This window comes from Papio anubis, chromosome 14, assembly GCF_008728515.1.
Source record: "Papio anubis isolate 15944 chromosome 14, Panubis1.0, whole genome shotgun sequence".
Taxonomy (NCBI): domain Eukaryota; kingdom Metazoa; phylum Chordata; class Mammalia; order Primates; family Cercopithecidae; genus Papio; species Papio anubis.
Genome location: NC_044989.1, coordinates 102,643,852 through 102,652,770, shown reverse-complemented (window position 1 = coordinate 102,652,770; position 8,919 = coordinate 102,643,852). Strand labels below are relative to the sequence as shown.

Sequence of the window (8,919 nt, the reverse complement as noted above, 5' to 3'; positions counted from 1 at the left end):
TTTTCTACTTGGTATATGTTGCCATTTATGTATGTTTTACATCGCTAAGTAGATTTTATAGATTCTTTTTATATAGGTCTTGTGGTGTTTCCTCTTAAATTCTTTTCTAGGTATTTACATTTTGATGCCTTTTATGAATTGTATCCCATTTCCCCATTACATTTTCTTACTGGCCTTTTTTTCTGCCATAAGGAATCTATTTATATACAAAGAATTCTATTATTTTGTATTATTTTACAGCTGATACAAACAGATTGCAACACCTTTAATATTTTCACCGCGTGAGATCTCACATGTATGAAGTTACATAACCAACGTGTAAGGCTGTCCTACTCTCTGCTTGTAAAATCATTCCTAGTTTGGAGAATGGGATTTAATACATCAGGATTTCATGGTGTTTCCCCAAAAACTTCATGATTTCCAGGTGCTCTGGGAATGACTGTAGCCACACATCTCAGAATGTCCCAGATATTCCCAATTTCAAAGATTTTTCCCTTTGCTAACCCATGAGTCAGACCATATGTCCTTTGATCTTTGCTTCAGAAAATGTTGTCATGGTATTTAGAAATAGGGACAGCCAGGCAAAGCTGTAACACATGGGATGTTTTTCCTCTGAGCCCCTAGCTTTCCTCTCAGTATTCTCCCTGGTTATGTGCTTCTGGTGCATGCATGTGTGCATGTGCACACGTGCGTACACACACACACACACACACACACACACTGGCATCCTGGAGGAAAGGGATTTTATTCAAATACAACCACATGAACTGCCTGTACAGCCTAGACTCAGGATCGCCCTGAGGGAGCTGGCATGGGAGGTTTCAGAGCTGGGCAGACTGGACGAGGACCCCTCTTCTGTGTTTACTGAGGGTCACTTAGCCTCTTTGAGCCTCCGTTCTCCATAGGTGAAAGGAGTGTATCATATCTGCCTTGCAGCGGTGTTGTGGGACTCAGAGAGAATGTCCGTAACATCCATGCCCAGTGTAGAGTAGGAGCTGGGAAATAATACCCACTACTGTGATTTTGTGAGGTGTTCCAGATAACTGCTCAGGTCTTTAAGAAAAGTCCTTGGGCTTCATACTCCACTCCTAGCTGTGGAAGCAAAGCGACCAGAATGAGAATGCAGGAAGCATGGGGTGGCCATCTGCCAGTTCTCCCTTTTGTATGCCTATCTCTGCAAACAAACCCACCAACGGCTAGATTGCCCATGATAACAAGCCAGCCTCCACTCAGAGCTCACTGTGCAATGACTGTGTGGAAGACGTTTGTGATTTTTTTTGCTGTCACCACCAACTATCTACCCTTCCTGTTACCACCGCAGTCTTCCTTCGGGGAATGCCTCACTACGCATAGATGTGGGAGATAGGCCGGAAGTCTAATGGAGGGTCTACCTTTCCCCAAGGGGCAGGCGAGTGATCTAAACAGGGGTCATCACTCTTTTCCCTCTCTCTGGGATTTTAAATAAGTGACATCCCAATATGGGGACAATTGAGGTCATATCTGTCACTGTGGCAGCCACATCATGTGGCCCAGGCTGTTGCCACGTTTCCATTCCTGTGGTTCTTGATGGTTTCCTTACCTTTGCTTGCCACTCTATTTTAAGTCAGTCAGCCCCCAGTATTGTTCCGCCAGATTGACATTTTGTTCAGCATAGCCTGATTCGGTTTCTGTCTTTTGCAATAGGAGCACTGTCTGATACAACCACACTCCAAGAGGAAAATAGAAAAAGGGAGCTCATACCACTTCAAAAGATTTCTCTTTACTGTGGTCATCATCCAGGGCTTGGGAGAAAGTGAAATCTTAAAAGATACCAGTATGCCAGGCGCAGTGGCTGACGCCTGTAATCCCAGCACTTTGGGAAGCTGAGGGGGGTGCATCACCTGGGGTCAGGAGCTCGAGACCAGCCTGGCCAATATGGTGAAACCCAGTCTCTACTAAAAATACAAAAATGAGCCGGGCGTGATGGTGGGTGTCTGTAATCCCAGCTCCTCAGGAGGCTGAGGCAGGAAAATCACTTGAACCCAGCAGGCGGAGGTTGCAGTGAGCTGAGATCTTGCCACTGCACTCCAGCCTGGGTAACAGAGCAAGACTCTGTCTCAAAAAAAAAAAAAAAAAAAAAAAAGTGTCCCACTAAATGGGACACAACAACTGAGTTGCAGTTATGCACCATCCCATTAGAGAGGATCTGGGGGTAGAATGCCTTTCTGTTTGCCAATTTATCATCAAAGGGGCGAGAGGTTGAAGAGGCGGAAGGGGAGTGGTGAATATCAACTTATGCAACCACCACTCAAACACAAACTCTTTGCATCCTTTTAAGAGAACTTGAAACAATTTCAATTTCCAGGATGGGGAAAAGTAAAAGCCCTATTTGCCCTTTCTCTCTTCTTTATCCGTGGTCTCCACATTGCTCCTTGGCCCTGAGAAAGCTGCCACAAAGCGTTTTACTAGTTATCTGATTGTCATTCTATTTAACATGTCCCCTGGTCTGCTGGCTGATGGTAGTTTAAGCAGGATCTAATTGGTAACATATTGCCAATTGAATTAAGTGCCATATGATAGAGATTTAAACCATGGTAATTTTTCCATAAAGAAAAAATCTGTCAACAGGCTATAGTCAAGGAACAGCAATAAATCAAATTGTCATGTTTATTAGTTATTGCAGGAGTCTAGTTGTCTTGTATTCATTATAACCCCCCATTTTTAGCGCAGATAAAAGCTATAAAGAGGAATATCTGTGCAAGACGCTTTTTAATAGGTTTATATTTGTACACAAACACCTGCTTGTATTTTAATGATGAGAACAATGGTGCCATTTCACTTTGAAAGGAGCATGTATTTTTGGCTGTTTTCTGGATGAAGAACAATGTTTTTAGTTTTTGGCAAAGCTATGTTTTAAAACATTGAGAATCAACTCACTAATAACCAAAAAAAAAAAAAAAAAAGGCAAATGAAAGCAGAAATGAGATATGACTTGTTTGTCAGACTTGGAAATACTAAAAGAACAGATAGGATGATTGCACTAAAGGATTTCTAGAACAGTCATTGTAATTTAACTTGTAATATTCAAAAACTGGAAATGAACTACATTTTCATATATGGGAATGGTTGCACAAATTATGGAACATCAGTTCCAGAGGGTGCAAATGGGTCATTTGAAAGAACAAGTTAAATCATACCTAATGGCATGTCATTAAGAACCAACATTATTTATACTTTTCCTTTCCATTTAACTTGCCTTTACCGAAGGTGGATTTCAACACATTTTCCTTACATGACTCGGAAATAATATAACAGCATTTTACATATGTAGACTCATTGAGCCCTCATAAAACCCTGTGAACTCTGTAGGACAGGACATTATAGGACACTTCACAGAAAAAGACGTGGAAGTGCAGAAGAGAAAAGTTATTTACGGAAGGATCCATAGCTGTCAACCTTGATAGGCAGGACGTCAGACTACGGGTCCTTCCTCTGAGTAGTGGTGCAGAAAAGATGGTTGGAATTTGGAAACCAGCATCCAGCTCCTCACCATGCCTTCAGCTTTCACTGTGACTTTGAACTTGTTTCTTAAACTCTGAAACTGGACATCCTCACTGGTCACGTTTTGTTACTACTTGCTTTGTATTCTGGGTGTGACACCTGGGGGATTGGGACACAGGATCTGGAGATGGCCAGATCCCAACGCTGCTATTTCCCAGCTCTGCACTCTTAGGCTACCTACCAGTCTCTCCTCTAAAATAAGCATAATCGCAATGGCTCAGATACAATAACGAAATGTGTGTAAAATGCCGAGCGCCATGTCTCACACCTGAGAGGCACTGAACGCATATGATGTACTATCATTTGGATGTCACCGTCCCATGTGCCTATTTCCTGGTTTGCTGTACAAGATGTGTATGAGTACATGTGATTGAGCCCCCAGAGCTCCAGAGCAGGTTCCTCTCACAAGCAGGCCTCGTAGGGAGGGGTGTTCTGTGCTTTTCCTCTTTCCTGCTCACTACTTGTCTGTAGCTGCAGTGTAAGGACTGTAATGTCACTGCTCTGGCCTTAAGTGTCACCTCCCAAACCCATTTTACACACACCATCTCCCACCTTCCACCTTTCCCAAACTTTTACCATGTCCCTTCGAGTTTGATGGCTTAATTGTACAAAAGATAGTGATGATGATAATGATGATGATGACAATGATAACAGCTGTTAATACCAATGATAACAGCTGCTATACTGAGCCCTTTCAATGTGCCAGGCACTCTTCTAAGCACTTGGAATGTATTAGCTTATTTAATTCTTACTTAAGAGGAAGGACTACTGTCTACTATTGTACTTGTGTTACAGATGTGGGAACTCTGATGCAGAGATGTATAGTGACTTGCCCAAAACCATCTCGTTAGAGTGGGGATTTAAACCTCGAAATCTAGAAAATAAGCAATGTATATATTTTTCTATTTTCTGAATGCAAATCAAATATAAATATGCGTAACACAACTAAACACTAAGTGAAGTCACACCTAGAACAAGGGAATAGCAGTTGACAGGAACACAACCAAAACTAAGAATACTGAATGTCTGTATTACTTTCACTGCAATCATTTCACTTCAACAGTGAGTTGGGACAGCCCTAGGTAAAAAGGCACTCTTGTAGTTAGAACATTCTTAAATTCTGCACCAAGGAACACATACTTTTAATAATGGCAGAGACAATATTTTTGGAGGATTATTTAGTTTGCACGATCAACATTCAAAGAATGAGTTTACCACCACTTTGTTATTGTAAACACTTGGATTTTAGCTACCTGAATGATCCCCCTTTGAATAAAAGGAATATGAAATGCATGTGTAGACATTATTTCATTTTTATATTTGTGAGACTTGAATAGCAAGGAAATCACATATTAGGAAAAAAAAAACCCTTCATCTTACAATTAGTTCTCTTTGGTTTCAAAATTCTGGTCACTGTGTATATTGCATTATACCATATGTGTGTGTATATGTATATACACACATAAACACACATACACACAATGTAATGTGTATAAATACATGATGTGTGTATTCACACACACATACATAAATACACACATATACAATGTTCCAAGAATTACAAAGATAGTGCTGTTAGCCCCTAACAGTGAGGAGGTCATTATTCCAAGTCATTTCTGCAGGAGTGACGGGGGCCTTAGGTGGAACCGCCCATGCTCTCTCCTTGTGAGCTCACTCACTGGGGCCGTTGACTGGGGTCCAGTCTGTGGCCATGTCATGGTTTCTTTTTCTGAGGTTATAGCTAATGGGCCACATGAGGTTAAAACACTTTTCATAAGGCCCCAGCCAGCATCATACATGTGTGTATGAGCATGTTCATACCCAGGTTATGTCTTCTTTATGTGCACCCTCCACCACACACACACACATACACACATGCACACACACACACTCTCACGGCTTCAGTGACCGACTTTGGTCACATCCCATCTCTTCCTTTTCAATCCCTCTGACTGTTCACCAGGGCCTGGACCATCTCGGTGAGGCTGACCAAGAATGCTCCCCACTGCCCTGCCCAGTGGAGCATGGGCACAGCTACTTGAAGTGCCACCCTTCAGGGCACAAAGTGGGGGCTACCTCTCTTCCACGCAAGGCATCCCAGAGGGCCCACATGCCCTCCAGTTTGATCTTACCTCTCAGCTCCCGTTCCTTTTCTTTCTCTCCCCAGTAAATCGTTGAACGTCTTTCTTCTGAGGCTGAGCGTGGAGCTGTCTTCTCGCTGGTGAGCTTTCTGAATGGCACTTTCTGTACAAACAGGAAGAGCATGTGTGGTCACAACCCAAGTGTGCAGGTGTTGATAGAGGATGTGAAAGTGTGGAGGCGAGTGACTAAACCAGATACCCAACCGGCCAACTCTCACTTGTGGCAGGGCCTGGTCCAGAAGGCTGGAAGCAGGAACCTGGACTCACTCTGGGGAGACCAATTGACAAAAGTAGAGGACGGTGGCCATGGAGGCCAAGGGAGAAGGCCCTTTGACTCCACTGCTTTCTAACCCTATGCAGACCCCATAAAAGAATCCCAGGAACATTTTGGAATCTCTTAGATATATGATTACCGGGAATGTTGATTTCAATGGGCTGCTTAACTTGTCCAAAGCTCTGCTGGTTTACTGGGCTGTCTGGGCATCCAAGAGATCAGGACCAAAGGCTCATCCTGCCTCAGGACTGTGACAAGTCTTCCAGACCTTTCTAGAACAAAGCCACACCAGGAAAGAAGAGTCTCAGGTGAGGAATCAGATGTCCCAAGGCCGCTCTACATGACCTACGGGACGGGTGTTACCTCCTCGTCTCCCAATCAGTCAACCCGCAGGAGCTGGGCTTCCTGCCCCACATCCTTCCCTCTCCCCGTTCATGCCTGCAATTATTTTCACTAATGACACCAGGGATTTGCCAATGGATGCTTTTTCAGTTCCTGTCTTATCTGCCTCCCCTGCAGTGTTTGACTTCCCTGTAGTGTTGACCATTTCTTTCCTCCCAGAACTTCTGCCTGGGCCGCCATGACTCCATACTCTCCTGGTTTTTGCCAGGTGGTCTCTCACACTGGCAGGTTTCCATTCTTTGGTCTTAATTTTCGCCCTCCCACAAGCTCCACTCTCCGCCTTGTGGTTCCTGTTCTCCATGGGTGGCCTCTCCTCAACTCCAGATGCAACTTGCCAAGCCCACATCCATAGCGTCACACGTTTCTGCTGTTCTCCTGGAACATCCCCCAGCACCTCCCGACGGACTGGCCGCAGTGAAACCCTGCTCTGTCCTCTGCCCCCCTCATTGCTTACCATGTGGCCTGTGAACTCCCTCCTGCCTGGTCCCGGCTTGCTCCTTGGGTCTCTACCCCCTTCTGAGTTTACCACCTTCTGACCTCTCGCTTTGCCTCTGCTAATCTGGTTTCTTCAGGTTTGATCCTCCGTTATCCTCATCCACACAGGCCCGTCCTTATCCTGAGACTGGATACCTAGACACTTCCCCACCCAATCCTATCCCAAGCCCTGGCAAATTATCCCAGTGTTGGCTGCTTTATGTCCCTGGTAAGGGGAAAACCTTTCTTTGTCTTATACCCAAACCAGAAATGGGGAGGCTTCCCACGTTCTTCTCTTTCCTGAATACTCTTCAACCTTCCATCACCAAGCCCTGCCCATTCTACCTCTTCAGTCACTCCTCAGATCCTTTTTCTCGTCTCCATCTCCACAGCCACGCCCTCCTTCCATCGCCTCTCATCACTGCCCTAATCCCCAAGGGGCACGTGCACCCAGGGCACACCAGACCGTTCACTGAAGGATGAGAAGACAGGACTTGAATGTCTATCTACCCACACTTGTCTGGTTTTTGTATTTAATTAAGACTCACATGCCATAAAATGAGCCATTTTAAGATGGGGAATCCTGTGGCATTGAGTACACTCACAATGTTGTGCAGCCACCACCTCCATCGAGTTCCCAGACTTACATCTATTTTTACGTCATGTTTTTAGTGTTTACATTTTGTGTATGTTTCAAGGCATGCAATGTGTGAATACAGTTGTATTGTATATCATTTGTGAATAATCATACATCTGCTCAGAATAGGCGGCAAAGACTTTTTTGCTGAAGAGGATACAAAATTAGAAAAGTGGGGACACGTGACCTCCTAACTCATCTCCCACATGTCAGGCTCTAGAGTGTTTTCCAAACTGCCTCCAAATTTTCTCTGCAAAAGACTACAAAAATGATGACAGTACACTCCCCTCATCCGACGACCAGTCCTTAAACCCTTCAATGGCTCCGTCCGTCACCCACAGGAAAATCCCTAGGCTCCATGGCTGGGCAAGCGAGATGTTGGATTCAGTGGCCTCTGCCCACTCCCCAACACTATCTCTTGTCATCCTTGATACCACTTCCTTCCTCACCACCCAACAATCCCACCACCACTCATGGTTTCTTGAGCTTTCAGCTGCTTTAGGTCACAGCTTTGCCCACGCGCTTTCCTCTTTCAGGGTGCCTTCACTGCCGTTGGCCATCTGGCAGATCCCCACGGATATTAAAAACCCTTCCGTCCTGCTCCTCTCAGAGCAGAATTCCTCACCTGTGCGGGCTGAAGCCATTGCCTTCATGTTAGATGATACTATGGGCAATCTGACAGTCAGGAGGATGGGCTCTGCCTCCAGAAAGACCTGGGTTTGGGTTCAGCCTCTATCATTTACTAGCAAGGGTACCTTGGGGATGTTAGGTTCAGCTTCCTCGTCTATACAGTACTCACTCACAGAGTGACAGTAGAAATTAAACAACATAGTGTGTATGCAGGATGTCATAAGTATTCAGTAAGTGGTGGGGATTATCACGATGGTTATTCTGTTTGTTTACCTCACTATTCTGTAAACAGCTTGTAAAATTTATAAATTTCATACCAAGGAGAGCTACTGCTTCTAAGGCAGAATGTCTTCATTTTAATTAAAAGGTTGGCCAGGATTGGTGGCTCACTCATGTAATCCCAGTGCTTTGGGAGGCTGAGGCAGGAGGATTGCTTGAGGCTAGGAGTTCGAGACCAACCTAGGCAACATAGTGAGACACTGCACAAAAAATTAAAAATTAAACAAAAAATAGCTAGTTGGTTAGACGTGGTGGCTCGTGCCTGTAATCTCAGCACTTTGGGAGGCTGAGGTGGGCAGATTGCTTGAGGTCAGGAGTTCGAGATCAGCCTGACCAACATGGTGAACCTGACTAACGTGGTGAAATCCTGTCTCTCCCAAAAATACAAAAATTAACCAGGCATGGTAGCACACACCTGTAATCCCAGCTACTCGGGAAGTTGAGGTAGGAGAATCGCTGGAGCCTGGGAGGTGGAGGTTGCAGTGAGCCAAGATCACGCTGCTACACTTCAGTCAGGGTGACAGAGCGAGACGCCATCTCAA

General features: G+C 44.8%; 1 long non-coding RNA gene across 1 annotated transcript; it reads right to left on the bottom strand.

Moving 5' to 3' along the window:
• Nucleotides 1-610: 610 nt before the first annotated feature.
• On the bottom strand, nucleotides 611-7,291 carry LOC108581708. Its single transcript, XR_001894339.3, has 2 exons — nucleotides 5,673-7,291; nucleotides 611-1,092 (listed from the first exon to the last, which is right to left on the bottom strand). It is a non-coding gene; the product is annotated as an uncharacterized LOC108581708 (long non-coding RNA).
• Between the last annotated feature and the right edge of the window lie 1,628 nt (nucleotides 7,292-8,919).